At 39.3% G+C, this 20,121-nt stretch overlaps 1 protein-coding gene across 4 annotated transcripts in view; it reads right to left on the bottom strand.

Moving 5' to 3' along the window:
- The window catches only part of DYNC1I1 (dynein, cytoplasmic 1, intermediate chain 1), a 397,792-nt gene that overhangs the window by 162,782 nt on the left and 214,889 nt on the right, over window positions 1–20,121 (bottom strand). The window lies entirely within an intron of this gene.

Genomic DNA, 20,121 nt, shown 5'->3' with positions numbered 1-20,121 from the left:
CATTTACACATTCAGAGCAGTCCATGCATTAATGTGAATTTAATGAGCACTAACGAACGGACCCAGTGGGCTACCACCACCAGATGTTAGAGTGCCCTTCCTGCCCTATGCAAATATGTGCTCTTTCCTCCTTTTCCCTCAACCTCCCTCTCATTATGGAGCTCTTGAACTCATCAGTCACAGCATCGAAGACGTAGAGGGGAGCCAAGGTGCCATAAGATAAGAAAACTTTGTAGAAAAAGAAAATGACATGAAAAATGAAAACTTGCTTCCACAATTTTATTTTCCTTCTTTAATAAAACTCTTTCCCTCTTATGTATTACAGTCAATGTAGCTAACTGATTTCTAGTTCAAATAGAGTGTGGAAATCATTTCAATCTCCACATCCCATACAGTCATTCAAATTTGCATTCGTTCAATAAATAGTTAAGGCTCCTAAGGTCTCAGGCTCTATGAATGGTCCTAGTCCCATCATGATCATTCCTGATAACTCAATTCCATGATAACTCAACTTTCAGCACCAAAATACTTAAAGAATGCATTATAAACCCATACTTAAATGCCGAAATAAATATTTATGGCCTGAAAAGGAACCCTAACAAGTGCTGACCATATTAAGCAAATGATTTGTGGAAGAAATAGCAACTTTAAAAATGTGGATAAGTAAAGTGCAGCGCTGCAATTTAGGGATTAAACTTAAAAATAGAAATGCTGTCTGTGTGTGTGTGTGTGTGTGTGTGTAGATTATAGAATCCGTCCTTCTACTTTATACCCACACCATATACATATGTGAGGAAAGCTCTGGTGGCACAGCACAGTCCATAGGGAGATGCCCTGCTCATCCAAAGGTGGCACTTCTCTCTCTGATGGTTCAATCCCACTAGCTGCTTCGACAGAGAAAGATGGACAGTCTTTTCCCATTCAATTGGTAGCCTCCCAAAAACCCACTGGAGGGTCAGCATTGAGTCAGTTTCAACTTAACACCAATGGGGACTGGGTACATACATGGGAGACAAAAATGTGAAACACTTTGAAGGGCAATTGTCATTTATTATTAGCATATTATTATATATACATATTATTAAGTACAATATGTACATATTACTAAATATATGGCCACTCATGTAAGATAAAGTTTGTACTTCAATTTTTGCAAAGAACATTGATGTACCCAGATATATCCACAAACACACTTTTAAAATACTGTTAAAAAATCTGAATGTGTACTTATATATAAATCTCTATTTGCAGTATACTCATAATAAATCTGCTTGCAAGGTTTACTATGAACCAGCCAACCACTTGTTCTATCTCCCTTGATCTAATTTTCATAACTGACGGTGATTTCAATATATCAATATCTTGGAATTTAAAACAAATTTATTGCCCTTGAGTCAGAACTGGCTCATAGCTGATCCTCTGTAGAGGGGTTGTTTTATTCTAAATTTTCTACTACTTTATTTAAAAAATTTGAATACATTGTTTTCAAAAACAAATTCCTTCAATTTCCCTCACCCCCTCATTGAATTGTATAGTCTCATGGTTAATCCTCTCCTCCCCCTGCACATTCTCATTCTCATCCTGCTTCTGCCTCTCCCATCCCTCCTAGATCCTTATACTCATTCTACAATAACGATCTCATACAATATTTATCCTTGTAGGACTGAGTTAGTTCACTCAGCATAATGCTCTCCAGTCCCTCCCAAGTTAGGTAATAATTTACAAAATCATTGCTTCTGTGTGCTGCATAGAATTCTGTTGTGTGAATGTACCATAATTTCTTAATCCATTCATTTGTGGTGGACATTTGGGCTGTTTCCATGTTCTTGTGATGGTGAATAATGCTGCCATGAACACTGGTGTACAAATCTCCATTTGTGCCTCAGTTCTCATTTCCTCAGGGTATATTCCAAGCAGTGGAATAGCTGGGTCATATGGAATTTCTATATTCAGCTTTTTGAGGACGTGCCAAATTGCCTTCCAGAATGGTTGTACCATTTTACAATTCCACCAACAATGTATAAGAGTTTCTTTCTCATCACATCCTCTGCAACATTTTTTACTTGCTGCCCTGTTAAACTTTGCCACTGTTACTGGAGTGAGATGATACCTCATTGTGGTTTTGATTTGCATCTGTCTTACTGCCAGTGATTTGGAGCATTTCTTCATGTGTCTGTTTGCCATTAGAATATTTTCCTCAGTGAAAATTCTTTTCATATCTTTTGCCCATTTTGTGATTATATTAGCAGTCTTTTCCTTGTGGAGGCCCAGAAGTATTTTGTAAACTTTTGTTATAAGACTCTTGTCTGAGATGGTATTACCAAATATTCATTCCCAATCTGTAGGTTTTCTTTTCACCCTGTTGGAAAAAGGTTTTGATGCACACATGGATTTAATCTTTAGAAGGTCCCACGCATCAATTTTATCCTCTTTAGATAGTGCATTTCTGGTTGTATTTGGCAGTCTCTTTATACCTTGAACTAGTGCTTCTAAGCTTGATTCCAGTTTGTCTCTTTAGAGGCTGTAAATCACACAGGAGTAAATAGCCAATCTTTCTCCTGCAGAGCCACTAGTAAATTTAAACCACCCATATTTTTGCTCCATAGGACAAAGATGGGCAGTCTTCTGTGTAATTTATTTACTGCCTTGGAAAACTTACTGGAGAGTCAGCTATGAGTTGGTTCTGGCTCAATGGTAAAGAGTCTTTGAATTGTTGTTGGGTGCCTTTGAGCAGACTACAATTCATTGCAACCCCATGAATCTTCCCCTACCCTGAACCATCATCACAGTCTCTGTCACGCTAAGCCCACTGAAGTAGTCACTACATCAATACACCTCATGGATGGTCTTTCTTTCACTAACCCTCTACCTTTCCCAGCATGATGTCTCTCTCCACAAACCCATGGTCTTTCCAAGTACTTTCTATGCATCAGAGAGTTGGACAATGACAAGGGATGATAGAAGGATAATTGATGCCTTTGATCTGTGGTGCTGGAAATAAGTACTGAATATACCATTGACTGCTAGAAGAACAAACAAGTTCATCCTGGAGAGGGTGAAGCCAGGCTGATCCTTGGAGGCAAGGATTCTGAAGCTTTGTCTGACATACTTTGGACATGTTTCAAGGTTGGATCAGTCCTTGGAGAGGGGCATCATGCTTGGGAGGGTGGAAGGACAACACAGGAGAGGAAGACCCTTGATGAGATGGAGTGATTCCGTTACTGGGGTAATGAGGGTAGGTATGTCAGAGACAATCAGGTTTGCTCAGGATAGAGCAGGGTTTAGGGCTGTTGTACATAGTGTCACTATGACTTACAGGCAACTTGAGAGCACATAACAACAACACAACAACAACAACAATATCTTAAATAGTATCAAGTTCCCACCTTTTATAGATATTACTGTTGCTGTGTACCATCAAGTCAGAATGGACCCAAAGCTAACCCTCCCATAGGTTTCCAGAGACAGTAAATCACATGGGAGAAGTCCATCCTTCTCCCATAGAGCAGTTGGTGGATTCGAACCACATCCCTTTGATATTGCAGCATAGTTTCTTACCACAAGGCTACCAGCATAGTTGCTATATTAAATAGTATTAGGTTACCACATTTTCTAGATACAGGGCATGCTAGTTTTCTTGTGTTCTGATAATAGAAACACAAGCATATGGCTTTAGTAAACTGTAAGAAATTTATTTTCTCATAGTTTAAAGAGCTCTCAAAACTTATTGCCATAAGAAGTAACTCACAGCTGACCTTCCATTGGGTTTCCAAGGGTGCAAATTCACAGAAGAAGATCGCCCATGCTGGTGGTTTTGAACTGTGCCAGTGGCTCAGCCTTTCGGCGAGCAGCACAACCCTCTATAGACTGCACATCAGAACTCGCTTCTTTTGGTGCTCGAAGTCTGAAATCAGGGCACTGGCTCAAAGGGAAAGCCACCTCTGTTGAACCTTGTCTCTTCAGCTTCCACTTGCTGATTTTTTGGAGATCTCCATGTGTCTTGATATTTAGTTTATCTCATTTTTCTTTTTTAAAAAAATTTGCTTAAATTCTCTCTACTATTTCAAAAGAAATTGACCAAAGACACACCATACATGAATCCTGCCTCATTAACCAAAGACAGCTACTTACAAATGACATTATAACCATAGGCATAGAGATTGACCTCATACATTTACATAATTTGCACCACATATTTTGAGGAACAATTCAATTTATAACATAAACATTTTTATTTGCAACATTATTTGAGGAGGTAAACAGGCAAGATGATAGATTAATTTAGTGATTACTAGAAAATAACAATTCTGTCAAGGGCTTGACAGTAAAAAGGCGTAGATTTGTAATACTCATGTGCCATTTTATGCATAGTATTATGAGGGAAAACAGTGGATCATCTAATTCTTTAACTAGAAAAACTATCTCCTAAGAATTTAATTGCAAAAATTCTTTTAATTAACAAATATTAGCTGTGAGCATAATTTATTTAAAGTCACATGTGAATAACACACTTTTTTTTTTAGGCAAAAGAAAACATACCTGCCCTTTTAAAGTGGTTATAAACCAGCTGTAGACATTAATTTTTAGTGGCCACAGGATTCTTTGTCTCTCAGTCTTTTTAAGACATAAAGTAAGCATTTCAGTGGATTTGTTAAGGAAATAAAACACAAGAGGCTGGTTTGTTTCTCTGCATATTGATATGTTTGCCTTGCTCAGCAAAGAGTATATTTTTCTTTAAGATTCTGGTTTCCTTTCTGGTACAATTGGAATTACTTCTGTTGAAACCATTTTCAAAACATTCAAAAATACTTAAAAAAAAGGGTTTATGTCGAACCACTACAGACTACTAATATATGACTTGTGCTACTAGTTCATACTCAGCTACATTTCCTCTGCAATTGGAGATAATTTAAAAAAGAAAAAAATTACCACCCATGTATGGTTTATTTTTTTTTAAATTTTTTTTTCCATGTATGGTTTCTTGTACCTTCATCGACACAAGAAATGCCACTAGTGGTAGAATTTAATTGCCTGTCAGTGCAAAGAACTAATTCCCAACAGTGACATCTCTTAGACATATTATTTAGCACCCAAGTTCTCCTGTCTCCAATTGCTACTTTTTATCTATCTTGCTGGGGAAATCTTTGGTAACCACTGTCCTTCTTCCTTACAATTTATGACCATCTAAGAATGAATAATTGTGTGTTATGCAGCGATCACATATACTTAGCACAAGGCTTGACCTTCTGTATAAGCTGTAGAATGGCTAGATTCCTCTCCCAGTCTGTGGTTAAGGATGAAGCCAACTTAGCCAATTAAAAAATGCTACAGTTCTCTAATTGTTGATCTCATCTGATGGACTTGTCAATTTGAGGCTTCTAAAGTGAAGCATTTGTTGTTTGGTAAGACAATATCAAAACTCCTTTGTTAATAGATTCGTCTTCATAGCACTGTCGAACTCTTAAGAGATTGGAATCTACTTCCATCTCCTGAATCTTAGAGGAGGTTCTGTTCTTTGTCTCCTGCTAAACTAGGATACAGGGAGGATATGGATAATTGGTACTAGATGCTCCAAGATGCAAGGCCTAGGGGACATTTCAGACTGATTTTGAACAATGTCTGTGTCTACTCTCCTGGCTAAATTGGTCGAGACTGTATTTGAATTCCCTTGGTTTCTGTCCTTTTTTAACCCACTCCTTCTGCCTCCTGTTGATTCTCTGAGCACCAGATTTCCTTCCACTAATTCCCACTAGAGGTGGTGTCTGCTGCTTGCCACCAGAACCCTCAGCAACACAGGGCGGTCTTCTGTGAAGAGAGGGACTGGTGTTTTATGAGGTCTCTGGGTTCTCACTTTTCAGCTCCCTCAGGGCCTGCAAAATCCTAGGGTAAGAGAGTCTGGGAGCCAGGCCAGAACCATTGCTTCCCTGCTGCCAGCTTCTCACAAGGGGCTAAGGCCGCTCTTTTTGTCAACTTGTACAAGACCACTCAGCCTGGTTCAGGTAGAGAATAGAGTCAAGGAACTGAGCAGTTCATTTTAATCCATCCTTCTTGACTCCAATGGGCTGCTGCTCAAAGCTGTAGGTAAAAACAATCACCACATGACCATAAATCTAACATGCCACTTACTGTAAGATACTAGACTACCTTCTATGTCACCAAGAAGGATGTTGTTGTTAAGTGCCATCAAGTCCATTACAACTCAAAGAAACTATGAACAACAGATCTGACTCTTGCCCTAGCCTACATCCTCTTCATGATCTCTTATTAACTCAAGACCATTTTTACAGTCACCATGTCAATCTTGTTGATGGTCATTTCTTTCTCTGACCCTCCACCTTTCCTAGCATGGTGTCCAATGATGATGTCTATTCCTTAAGCTGTAACAGTTACCCCTTCTAGCGAGAAATTTTATCAATAGTTGGGAGGGTTGTTAGGTGCCGCCAAGTCTAATATGATCCATAGTGATCCTATGAGCTACAGATCTGAATCCTGTTCTATTCTGCACCATCCTCACACTTCCTGACACACTAGAGCCCACTGCAGCAGTCACTGGGTCATCAGGTCTTCCTCTCATTGGTTGACCTTCTACCTTTTCAAGCTTGATGTCCCTTTCTAAGCAATGTAGAATTGACGAAGTACTTTATGGTTTAAGAAATAAATAGAAATTGGCTTCCAAAATCTAAAAAGCATACCAAGAATTCTAAGTGAAACTTGTTACTGTGCTACTAGGGAACTCTGATGGCGTAGTGGTAAGGAGTCACACTGAAATCTCAGAGGCACACAGTTCAAATCCATCAGGTGCTCCATGGGAGAAAGATAGACAATTTCCTCTGAAAACTTACTGAAGGGTCGGCTGTGAGTTGGTTCTGACCTGATGACCAAACAACAATTGTGCTACTATGAGTAAACTTACTTGGAGAGAAATAAAAGATACTTTTCTTTCTTTTGTTAAGTTGCTTTCAACTGAAGAATCTGGATGAGTGTGGGGAAGACTGAGCTAAGGAGTCATCTGGAAAATAGGCTATAGTCACAGTCCGGGAGAAACAATTAGAGTCTAAGGTGAGATAATTTAGTTGCCAGTGGGTGTAGGGATCTGGACTGCAAATTTAGACATCTGTTTATACAGTAGACAGTGAAGGCTCTTGCACAGAGCTCACCCGAGTCATTCTATCCTTTGACCAACCTTGTGTGCAGCTTGCCAACTTTGCTGGGAGTCTGAGGAGGGCCACCCCCCGCCCAATATGTATCCCAGCAGCCAAAGTAAAGTATAACATGCGCCGCTGAATGTCTACACAAACCAAGGTGAGCGCCTCTGTGCTTCAAAAATATGCAGGAAAGACATATTTTGTGGGATTTTCAGTAAGCACTTTGTTAAATATACTACATGCTAATATTTAAAAAACCTTCACTTTCTGGTCTAGAAAAATCTGGCCAGAGTAAAGAAAACATACATTTCTCATCATACAGAGAACTCCTGTTAACACTCCAGGCCACATCAGTTCTCTCCTAAGGCTCTAACATGACACCACTTGGAAAGTCTACTTCCTGATGGAATGTCACCCAAGCCATTGCAAATGGGAGGAAATGAAAGAAAATATTCAAAATGAGAGAGGAAGCCAGAGAAGAGTATTTTTCAGCAGCTGTTTCTGAAACATGTAGCTGAGCTTGTATATAGTATACATGGAGGGAGTAAAGATGTTTTGAATGGACTTGATGGGAATTAGACAGCTGCCAGGAGAGGATGCAGAGGATGAAGAGAACAATGCCCTTCTCAAAGAAGTCCAGGCAGAAGCCAGTGGGATAATTCCAGCAATTGACATTTGAGGGAGGGAAGGCTTAATTGATTTGTAGTTCCATAAAATGCTCTCCTTATAACCTTCAGTGTTTCCCTATTTCCTACTTTAGCTTAATATCTAAGATCTATCACTTTTTGTCGGTATCCTGAATCATTCATGATCACTCAGAAAGCACAGCCATTGACGGAACAATACCAAAACCAGCCCAAATTTGTTGTTACAAAGCATGTCTCGCTTTCCCTTAAACTCACAAAAACCTTCATCTATAAAATGAACAACCGCATGAACTGATTTAATATTTAGGGAGCTCTGCTGGCCTACTAGATAAGGAGTTGCACTGCTAATCCAAAGGCTGCCAGTTCAAATCCACCTGCTGCTACAAGGGAGAAAGATGGACAATCTTTTGTAGAATTTACAGCCTATGAAAACCTGCTGGAAGGTCAGTTATGAGTTGATTCCACCTCAACACCAATCAGTTGAATTTGCTGAATTAATATTGGGGGATTAAACAAAAGAAACAACAAAACATTCACAAACAACCTTTTGTCAAGCACTTTCAACCCACAGCAACTCTACATGACAGAGAAGAATTGCTTCATAGGTTTTCAAAAAGGAGTGCCGGTGATCTAAGGAGCTCCAGTGGCTTAATTCACAGGGAGTCATGCTGCTAACCCAAAATGGTGCCTCTCTGGAAGTTCAAATCCACCAGCAGCACCAACAGAGAAATAAGCCAAGTAAAAATGAATCTTTGTTGGCAAACCACAGTTCCTAGATGACTTGGAAGGAAGAAGTATTATGAAATAGCAGAGCCATCTCAAAAAACAAAACAAAAACACACTAACCCATTGCTGTCTACTAGATTGCAATTGACAGTGGCTCTTCAGCTCAGAGAAGTACTCCAAAGGATTTCCGAAACGGCAATGTTTAGGGAAGCAGATCGACTTATTTTGCCCCCAGGGAGCAGCTGGTAGATTTAATGTGCCAGCCTTTAAGATAGTAACTGAAGGCTTAATCAGAGCCACCAGGGCTCTGAGAGTCATCCTTTTGTTACTGTTCAATAGGAACCTACTTACAGTGGACTCTCCATTGGCTTTGCAAGTCTGTACATCACATAGGAGAAGACCGCTCATCTTTTTCCCCATGGAGCTGCTGGCGAACTAATTTTGAACCAATTGAGAGGTGTGGTCTTTGAATTAGCTTTGCAACTCCCAGGGAACGACAGCACCACAACTCCCAGAGCGCCACCCTACCACTCCTCAAATTAGTCCTCTGTTCTATGTTCTGATAACAAGCCCATCACGTTGTACAATGTGAACACAGGGAAGGAGATTCTGGAGTTTATGTGAATTCTACCGTGGTCTGTGTGAATGAGACTTACTCAAGCCACACTTGTGAATATAATCCTGCTTGTATGACTGTCCGCATACATGGACACACACACTCGTGTGCACGCTCTGGGCAGTGAGTTTTACAACACTGTATAATGCTACTCTTGGCTGCTTAGAAAAGGAGGCAGGGCTTCTAGCTTCTTTTTTGTTTTCAATTTCTACTGATGCCTCCTTCTGGACAATTCTGGACAATTCCACATCTGATTCTTATTTTTTCAACCATTTCTTCCAAAAATTCAGATACTCTTTGTGGGAGTATTGGTTTTGGAAGAAAGCTGCGTCACAGGGGCAGAGACATCATCACTTTTAATCTTGAGTAGTCACTATCAATGTGCCCCAGGGGAACCTATGCCTCAAGGACTCCAGATACTAAAATGATTACTGTGTTTATGCTAAATATGAAAATAAATGACAATCCTTTAGAAGCATCATTTTCCCTTGGTAAGATCTAAAGAATCATCGTTCCTAAGAAGGAAGTGGTGACAACCCTGACTTTTCACATTTGAACAGTTGCCACATCCATTGCACATACAGGTCATCCATTACTGTTTCCCAGCATTTATTTTATTAGTAGTATTCCATTTCATCAATTCTATTTCTTTGCCTCTGCTTCTTTTACACAGTCCTCTTCATCTTCTCAATCCTCCACCAATATTCAACCTTGAAGATTATTATCAATACTACACAGTATTGTATCAACATGAGAGTGTTGAATATACCATGGATTTCCAAAAGAACAAACAAATCTGTCTTGAATGAAGCAAACCCAGAGTGCTCTTTAGAGGCAAGGAGAGTGAAATTTCATCTCACTTACTTTGGACATATTTTCAGGAGGCACTAGTCTTTGGAGAGAGACATTGTCCTGGCAAAGGGTCAGTGAGAGAGAAAAATACCTTCAATGAGATGTATTGAAACAGGGACTACCACAATGGATTTGAGCATGAGGATAGGGTGAGAGGTTCAGATCTGTTATCCACAGGGTTACTATGAGTTGTAGTTGGCAGAACCTAACATCACCACAGTCCACCACTTCCTCGTTGGTTAAAACTGCCATGGCCTCTTATGTAGTTACTGCCATAGGTCTTCTGCCTGTTATTACCATCTTCAGCTCTATTTTATGCCTATCCTTGTTACAAAACAAAACAAAACAAAACAAAACACCCTTCTAGATAAACTTTCTTAAAACACAACTTTGTTCATGCCATTCTCCTGGTTGAAAAACTTTCACAGTCCCACAGGACAATAAATTAAAGCCAAATTCCTTGGTCTGGGCTTTATAGCCTTTAAAAGGAGTCTCACCATGTGCTCCTTGTCCTTCACCCATTCATCATCCTGTCACCCCCAATGACAAACTTCTGTCTACACTGACACCGTGTTTTCTACATAAAGTTCTATTTCCATTTGTCTTTTGGTTCATTTTAATCCCTTTATCAGTCTCTCTCCTATGGTTTCTTGTGCAAAACTTAAGCACCTAATGGCCATTAATTATCCTTAATTTTATCCTAAGCTTGGGACAAATCTCCCCTCTGTGGTTCAACTTTGATCCAAACAACAGACAAGCCTATAAGGTGGTCAGTAACACCAGTGAGGAAACTATTCCTTGCAACAATCAATCAAATAAGATCAGAAGGGCAGTGCTTACCCAATGGAAATGGTTTGAATATTAACTATATACCCATGTATATTTATGGATTACTACACCTCCCCAGATTCTGAATTTCTTCAAGAGATTAAAACCCATTGCCATCAAATTTATTCTGATGAAGAGCAACCCTACAGGACACAGAAATCTCTCACTGGGTTTCCAAGACAGCAAGCTACCATACCTTTCTCTTGCAAAGCAACTGATGGAATAAAAATGCAGGCCTTTTACGCAGCAACTGCATGCTTACCCACTGATCCTCAAAGGGCCTGGTGGTAATTAAGTGCCATCGAGTTGACTAAAAATCATGGTTATCCTCTGAACAATAGATCTGAAGTTGTTCCTATCCTGCACCATCTCTGATCATCAGCCCACTGTTGTTACAATCATTGTGCCAATCCATCCTGTTGGAGATCTTCCTATCTTTCACTCATTCTCTACCTTTCTGAGTATGATGTGCTTTTCCAAGGCAAGAATGTGGTCCTCCTGACCACAGGCCTAAAGTATGTGAGGAGCACCCTAGTTGTACTTCTTCTATGACAGACTTGTTTGTTCTTTTGGCAGTCCATGGGGTATTTGGTACTCTTCTCCAACAGCACAATTCAAAAGTACCGATTCTTTTTCAGTCAGCCTTTTTCATGGCCCAACTTTCAGAAGCAAGGGAAGGAAGTGAAAAGACCACGGTTTGGAACAGGCACACTTTAGTCTTTGAACTGACATCCTTACTCTTTAGAACTTTGGAGAGGTGACTGACAGCAAATTTTCTCAAGATAATACATCTTCTGATTCCTTGACTACTGTTACCATGCGTGTTGATTGTGAATTCAAGTAAAATCAAATTACTTATGTAAAATGAAGTTAACATCTTCAATCTTTCTTCCTTCCATCATGATGTTGCCTATTGGTCCACGGGTGAAGATTTTTGGCTTTCTGATGTTGAGATGTAATCCATATTGAAGGCTATAGTGTTTGATCTTCTGCAGCATGTGTTTATAAAGTCTTCTTCGATTTAAGCAAGAATGGTTGTATCACTTGCACAACATAGGTCGTTTAGAAGTCTTCCACTAATCCCGATGCCATATTTTCCTAGTTGAGCCTTTTGAATACTTTGTTCAGTATACAGACTTAATAGGAATGCAGGAAGGCTACAACTCTGATGCACACTGTACATACTACAGAAGGAAATGATGCCTGATCCGATATAGCGTCTTCACAATCTCTGTTGTGCTTCATTTGGTCCATTGTTTCAGTCACTGCATCAGTCTATCTCATTGAGGATCTTCTTTCTTGCTGACCATTTACTTCTGCACATGTGGCCAAAACAACTGCCACTGAGTTCATTCTAATCCATAGTGACACAAGAGGATATATAACTGTCATATTGGGTTTCCAACACCAAATCTTTACAAAACTAGATGCCACTTCTTTCCCCGGCAGATCAGCTAGTAAGTTTGAACCATTTGAACCAATGACTTTCCACTTAGCAGTTGAACACTTGAACGACTAGGAAGCTCTGTTGACATAGTGGTAAGAAGCTGTGCTGACAATCCAAAGGCAAGTGGTTCGAATCCACCAGTTGCTCCAAGGAAGAAAAATGGACAGTCTCCTACCCTGTGACTTACTGTCTCTGAATCTAAAAACTTGTCAGCTGTGACTCATGCTAACTCAATAACATATAACAGTATCATGCTTCCACTACCATGCATGTGGAGTTCTTTTATAGTCTAAAATGAGATGTAAAATGCAAATAAGAGCATAACCAGTCATAAGTGAGTCAAATCAAACGGTAAAGAAAGCCCACACAGGGAGAAAAAAACGTTAGCTATGGAGAAATGGCATTTGTGTTGGGTCTGAAGAACTTTATCGGGCTAAGTGACAAAGTTATAATGTGAATGAGGGATTCATTAAAATATTATTTTAAGAAGAACAAACAAAAAATCTTCCTTTGATATCAAGTCTAGTCTAACTCATAAAATACTTGATAGGACAGAGTTGAGCTACACCATAAAGAATATCAAGTTTAAAATCTTTACAAAACTCTTAATCTCTTGTGCCTCCATTTCCTTTGTTGTTTGTTGGTAATGGACTTGTCCTCCATGTGTAATGGTTATGCTTTAATTAATATATTTAAAGAGCATTTTACGAGTTATTAACAGTGAGGAAATAGAGGTTCAAAGATGTTATATAAGTTGCTCAAAGACACACAGCTAATTATAAAGTCTTACTTCTAAACTTGTTAAAGGTCCTGGTTCCATTCTGCCTAAACAATCTTAATTTCCCAGGTGTTTGGACTAGGTTGTAGAGGATGGAGACGTCTCCGTGGGTCAAGAGAAATAGGGACCAACAAAGTAGAGCTAAGGCATGAAGGTAAGAAACAGAACAACGAGTTGGGAAGATAAGCTGTGGCAATAGTTAGGCTGTTTTGGAACACAGCTTAAAGTAAGATTGGCACCAGTATTCATCCTATCAAAGTAACCACAGCTTTACCTATTAGTTTAAAAATCACTTCAACATAAGAAACGAAATGCTTCAGAATCCATATACAAGTATGGAAATGATCCCATCTACCATGGGTAGAAGGTTCTTATTTGGACAGTTTGACTTCACTCGTAAAATTGTGACCTCTGTCTCTTAGTGCACATCCTGCACTTCTCATCCTTGATGATTTGCCTTCATTCAAGGCAGCTTCCTTGATAATACTCATACTTCAGGGCTCCTGCACTGGTTAGTACCTTTGCTTAGAAGACTCTTGAAAATACAAGCATTCCCTGAATTATGAGCAAGATTGGTTCCTATTTTTGAAGTCCTTCAGCAGAATTTACATATGAATCAGAACAGGTGAGTGCATGTGGTTCTTATTTAGTTTTACTCCAGGGTAAGAAAAGTCTGAAAGACTTTTCAGTGATTTAAGTTATACGTGGAGCAAAGAACGGGGATTGGTTATGAGTAAGGGTTAGTTCCATTTCTTTAAAGTGGGGGGAAATTTACATAACATTAAAGAACATATAGAAGCTGCCCTCAAGTCAGACATTTGTAAGAGGACATTATTTGCACGTCTTTCTCTGACCATATATTGGTGACAAATCTGATATTCGTTTCTTTGATGGGCTGCACCTGTGTCTTGAGTCTGCCTCCTCATTTTCTCTACCATCCTTTCAATTATTTAAGTCAGAAGAATGTCAGTTCCTATGATGACAATCAGGCTGCTCCCACTTTACCATGTTATAGTTATTAGGTGCCACTGAGTTGACTATGATTCATAGCAACTCTATGAATAACAAATCTACATACACCTTGCCCTATCCTGGACTATCTTGACCATCTCTGATATCCTCCAGCCCATTGTTACAGTCACTGGTCAGTCCATCTTGTTGAACATCTTCCTTTTTTTCTCTCAACTTCCTCATTCCCAACATGTCTTTTTCTAAGGACTAGTCTCTCCTGGCAACATGTCCAACTACGTGAGACAACACTTGCCGCAAAGAAGCACCCTGGTTGCACTTTCTCTGAGACAGACTTGTTTTTGTTCTTTTGCCAGTCCATGAGATACTCAGTACTCTTCCCCAACATACCAATTCAAAAGCGATCAATTCTTCTTTAGTCATCTTTCTTCATTGTGTCACTTTCAGACGCACAGGAAGCAGCTGAAAATAGCATGGCTTGGCTCAGGTGCACCTTAGCCTCTAAGCTTACATCTTTCCTTTTAGCACTTTAGAGAAGTCCTGACAACTCTATAGATTTGATTTCTAGAAATAGAAAGTGTCTGTCCCTTTAGTACTCTTCAAAAGTAGGAATGAGATCTTCCGACTTGTTCTGCTGAATTCCATTTAAGTTTTTTCTTATTCTAGCATTCAATCTCCAGCAGAGAGAAAGTTGATATATTTTCCACCTGGGAATACTTTGAAATACATACATCTTATTCCAATACATAGGAATATTATTAGCATATTTGCTATCTTCATCTTGGCATTAAAAACTATATTCGGGACTAAATTATTTCCCCAGTTTTAGTGTCAAGTTTTCTCTTTGTTTTAAATAGAAAAAGTTCCTTGTATATCAATGTAATAATTTTCTATTAAAGAAGAAAGCTAACCGTTCAAGAATCTTAAGGAAAGCATTTGTCTAATCCAAGAAACTGATTTTTCCAGTTACTTGAACTAAGCACAGCTTTCAGTTGTGGTCAGATTCACGGATTTCAAAGTACCCCTTGTTTTTACTTTTTGGTCAGTCTAGACAGACATGGTTCTTTGCTTCATTTCTTAAGCTGTTGAAACACCAATGTTGGTCAAAACTATCAGAATCTTTGGAGAATTAAGTTAAGCAGGAACTTCACCAGAAAATTCATAACATTGCGCTGAACATCTCTCAGACAAACCTTAGTGGGATCACTGGAGATTGCATTTCACAGGCTCAGTAAAAGTGATAGAATAAAACTTTGACAACAAAACCAAGGTCTTCTATTGAATGGAAACAGTAATGTAGTGATTAAAGAATGCAGTCATGATGCATTTTGCCTGTTCTCACCTATTTTAGTTTCATGCTGGTTATCTTAACCCAGCCTCATTGCCCCCATTTAACAACACTTCTTCTCTTCATGATGGTTTGGGACACGTTCTTGAGGGTTAAGAACACACAAGGCATAGAATGAGTATACATGAAGATGAAGCAGGATATATACTTAAAGAGTGTGGCATCGGCGAGCTCTGGTGGCCTAGTGGCAAGAAGCTGAACTGCAGTTCCAGAGTGTGCAGTTCAAATCCACCAAATGCTTTGCTGAAGAAGGAGAGGCAATTTCCTCCTGTACCAGTCAGATCTGATTTGATGGTATACACACAAAAAAATAATAAAAATAACAAAAAAAATTAAAAAAAGAAAAGAAAGGAGAAAATGGGGGGGAAGAAAAAAAAGAGTGTGGCATCAATAGAAACATGGAAACTGCATGTAAATATCTCCCTCAGGAAAGAAAATGCTACAGATTCAAATAGGGGCAAGGTTAACTTCTGGCAGAGAAAATGTGCACAAATGGGAAAGCAGAAAGGGATGCAGATTTATGATTGTTCAATTACAGTTCAATCTTGAGAGACAGTGGAATCTAAGGATGTAGAGTTGAGAATGCACGGTGTCATCGTAAGAAGAGGAAAGGGTATGTGTAAAAAAGCACACAGCAGTGAAAAGATGTATACAGCAAGTGGCAAGTAATCCAGTAGAAGAAATAATGAAAAGCCTTAAATACCATAAGGATAATACACACACACACACACACTATTTGATCCCTTCAGCTCTGTTGTTCCTTTTCTTAGTAACCATACCACGGTATGGATACTGTGGTTGGATATCCTCATTTTTCACACACAGTGTGTGGGCTTCAGGGTGGCTGGCTACACCCTAGCTCTGGAGACAAATCACATGACTCAGGTTTAAATGTTCTAAAATTCTCACTCTTCCTCATGAGATTGTATTATGGATGGACACATGATGGATGTTAGTCAACATGGAAACTCAGGAGTTCATGGTACATGATTGGCAGAGTTTCATTCTGTTCTAAATTGGGTCATTAAGCAGGAGAAGAATGCGCAGTCTCCTCTCATGCAATTACTGCCTCTGAAAATCCACTGGAGTTCAACTATGGGTTGGTTCCAACTCTATGGTATACAGCAACAACAACAACAACAACAACATGAGTTACTTCTAATTCAAGGGCACCTAACAACAAGAAAATAAAATTTAAAATGATAACAGAAAAAGTATAGCTCTGGTTTTAGCCATTAAGAAAGCTTTGCTCTGAAGCTCAACCTGCTTCAAGACTTGTAGGATTTTGTGTTTTAGAACTGATGGTATCCTAAATATATCGCATGTTTAAACATGTGCCCTCGCCTTCTACATTTGTCAGCTTGCCATTTCCCAGTGAGGTATTATTGTAAGTAATTTGCTAATATACGCATACTGCTGTAAAAATGAACTTAATTTACCTATCAAAATACTTGGGGTTGAAGCAAAGAAGTTAAAAGACAAATGTACAAATGAGTAAAAGTGTAGAAAGTGGTGTTGCTATTAGGTGCCATGAGTCAGTATCAACTCATAGTGCCCCATCAGACGGTGAAGAAGTACACAATAGAGTCTTACAGTCTGAAATGTTTCCAGAAGTAAATACCCAAGGCTTCTCCTCCCATGGAACAGTACAGGATTCAAACAATCACCCTTTCAACTAATAGCAGACTGACTAACCTTTATTTCCTAGGGCTCCTTCAATTAATAATATTAGGAAGCCACTGACAAGTATTTATCATATAATCAAATTGAGTTTTACTTACCACAATATTTATTTGTGTGCCCAAAACTCCCAAAAGAATTGCATGAATAAGGATTGATAGTGAGGAGAAGGATTCTTTACAAACCTGCATGACCCTCAATCATTAAGGCACTTTACTATACATTTTTTTTTGCTGTTTTTGTTATGATGATGTCAAGTCACCTGCAACTCATAGTGACCCCATGTACAACAGTTCTGAACCCCGCTCTATCCTGAGCAAACCTGATTGTCTCCGACACACCTACCCCTATTACCCCAGTCACTGAGTCAATCCATCTCATTGAGGGTCTTCTTCTGCTGGCTGTCCCTCCACCCTTCCAAGCATAATGTCCCTCTCCAAGGACTGGTCTATCCTTGCAACATGCCCAAAGTATGCTAGATGAAGAGTCAGAATCCTTGCCTCCAAGGAGCAGCCAGGTGTCACCCTCTCCAGGACAAACCTGTTTGTTCTCCTATCAGTTCATGGTATATTCAATACTCTTCTCCCACACCACAGCTCAAAGGTATCAATTCTTCTTCTCTCATCCCTAGTCATTGCCCAGCTTTCCGATGCACAGCAGGTAATTGTGAAGACCATGGCCTGGATCAGGTGCACCTTAGTCTCTAAACTGACTTAATTGTTCTTCAGTACTCTGGAGAGGTCTCTAACAGCAGACTTTCCCAATGCAATTCCCTTTCTGATTTCCTGGCTGCTGGTATCAACAATGATGATTGTGGAATCAAGCAAATTAAAGCAGTTAATCTCAATTTCTTCACCATCTATCATGATGCTGTCAATTGGACCAGTGGTGAGAATCTTTGTTTTTTTGATGTTGTGCTTCAATTCATATTGAAAGCTGCAGTCCTTGACCATCTGCAGCAAGTCCGTTTGGTAAACAGTTAAAGGCCTTTGGAAATGTAATTTAACATAAAAATTATATGTAAGAAACTGTCAGGCTAATAATCTCTAAATTAAACAACAATAACAACAAGGCATTTCCTTAACTTCCCAGTCTGCAAGTCCATGTTGCTTCAGCTGATGCCCAATTCAAAAGATTTTTAGGTACTTAGCAAGGAGCCCTGGTGGCACAGTGTGGCATATCAGGTTGTTAACTGAAAGGTCATTAGTTCAAATTCACCAGCTTCTACAGGCAAAAAGATAGGTAGCCTTCCCCATAAAAATTTATGGTATCAGAAATCTGGTGGAGAGTTGCTTGAGAATCAGAACCTACCCAACAGCAGAGGGGTTTTGGTTTGGGTATAAGTACTTAGCAACAGGTAGTTGTCACACCAGAAATTTTGCACTAATTTCCCCCCAAGGATATGATAAAACATTCACTTGTTCATTACCTTTTGTACAAAGCAACTGTCCTAACTTTTTAAAAAAAATTTATTTTAATGGTTTCTCATCTATAAAACAGAGATACTAATTTCTATGCTACATAAATTATATTTGTAAAGTTATTATAAGAAGTTATGAGCTAGTTAGTGACTTTGGAGATGCTTTGCTAATGATAATAGGCTAGAGGGTGTTGGTAACTAAGATAGGGTAACTGTGATAAGGATAATTATAATTTCATGACATCCATAGCCCAACAAGGCCCCTTAAAGCTCAAACTGTATCACAAGAAAGAAGATCCAGGGTGAAAAACAATGTATCCAAACTTTGTAAGTAAATAACATTAAAAAAAACCCAAAACAACAGTTGACCATAAAAACAAAAACCACCAAAAAACCAAAAAACAGAACTCATCATAGAAACTCACACCTGGGAAGACTCTTAGAGACAGCTATTACTGAGTTGTGGTAAGTTTTGGGACTGAGGATTGTAAAGCACCTTTTCTTGTTAGGTTCCATTAAGTTGATTTTCAACTCATATGATAGAACTTCCCTAAAGTTTTCTAGACTTTAATATTTTAGTAATATTGTTTAACCATTCGGTAAAGAGCTAGGCAGCTTAACTGAAAGCTCAGCAGTTTAAATGCAGTTGTTCATGAGAGAAAGATGTGGCAGTCAGCTTTCATAACTATGTACAGTCTTAGAGCTTTATGAAGCAGTGTTGCTCTGTCCTGTACTATTGCTTTGAGTCAACATCTGCTGTACTCAATTCCAATGTGTAATCTTTTCAGCTGGGATCTCTGGTAGCTTGGTGGATAAGGAGCTGTGCTGGCAACCCAAAGGCAGGTGGTTTGAATCTGCCAGCAAGTCTATAGGAGAAAGCTTTGCATTCACCTCCCGTGTGATATACAGTCATTGAAAACTTGCTGGAGGGTCAGCTATGAGTCAACTGAGTCAGTTATAACTTGATGGCATACAAGTACATGAATCTTTACAGGAGTAGACTGGTAGGTCATATTTCATAACCCGCTGTTGTTATTACATGTTGTCTAGTCAGAACTGATTCATAGCTGTTCCTCCAGTGGGTTTTTGGAAGCCATTACTTGCACAGGAACAAACGGTCCATTTTTCTTCCATGGAACCGCTAGTAGAGTCTAACTGTGGGTTGGCAGTACAACTCCTTGCCTCTAGGCCACCAGAGCTCACTTGTTATTAAGTACCATTGAGTAGTAGTGACTCGTAGTGACCTTCTGAACAGTAGTAGGTCTGAGCCTTGTCCTATCTTGTGCCACACTCTTCATCTATGACACACAAGAGTCACTGTGTCAGTCTTTCTCGTTGAGTGCCTACCCCTCCTTCACTAACCTCTACCTCTGCAATCATGATGTCCTTTTCCAAGGACTGGCCTCCTCTAATATCATGGCCAAAGTATGTCAGACAAAGTTTCACCATCCTTGCCTCCAAAGAACACTTTGGAGGCACCTTTTCCAAGACAAGCTGCTTTGTGATTTTGGTAATCCACGGGGTATTCAGTACTCTCTCAAGCAACATGACTCAAAGGGATCAGTTCTTCTTCTGTCCTTATTCACTGTCCAACTTTCCGAGGCATAGCAACTGATAGGTTTAAAAAGTCAATCTTCTAATTAGCAGCCAAGAGTTTATTGCACC

The sequence above is a fragment of the Elephantulus edwardii genome, unplaced genomic scaffold, assembly GCF_000299155.1.
Source record: "Elephantulus edwardii isolate Elephantulus edwardi_28Jun2011 unplaced genomic scaffold, EleEdw1.0 scaffold00007, whole genome shotgun sequence".
NCBI lineage: Eukaryota > Metazoa > Chordata > Mammalia > Macroscelidea > Macroscelididae > Elephantulus > Elephantulus edwardii.
Note: the sequence above shows the minus strand (reverse complement) of the source record. Positions and strands in the feature narration are given on the sequence as shown.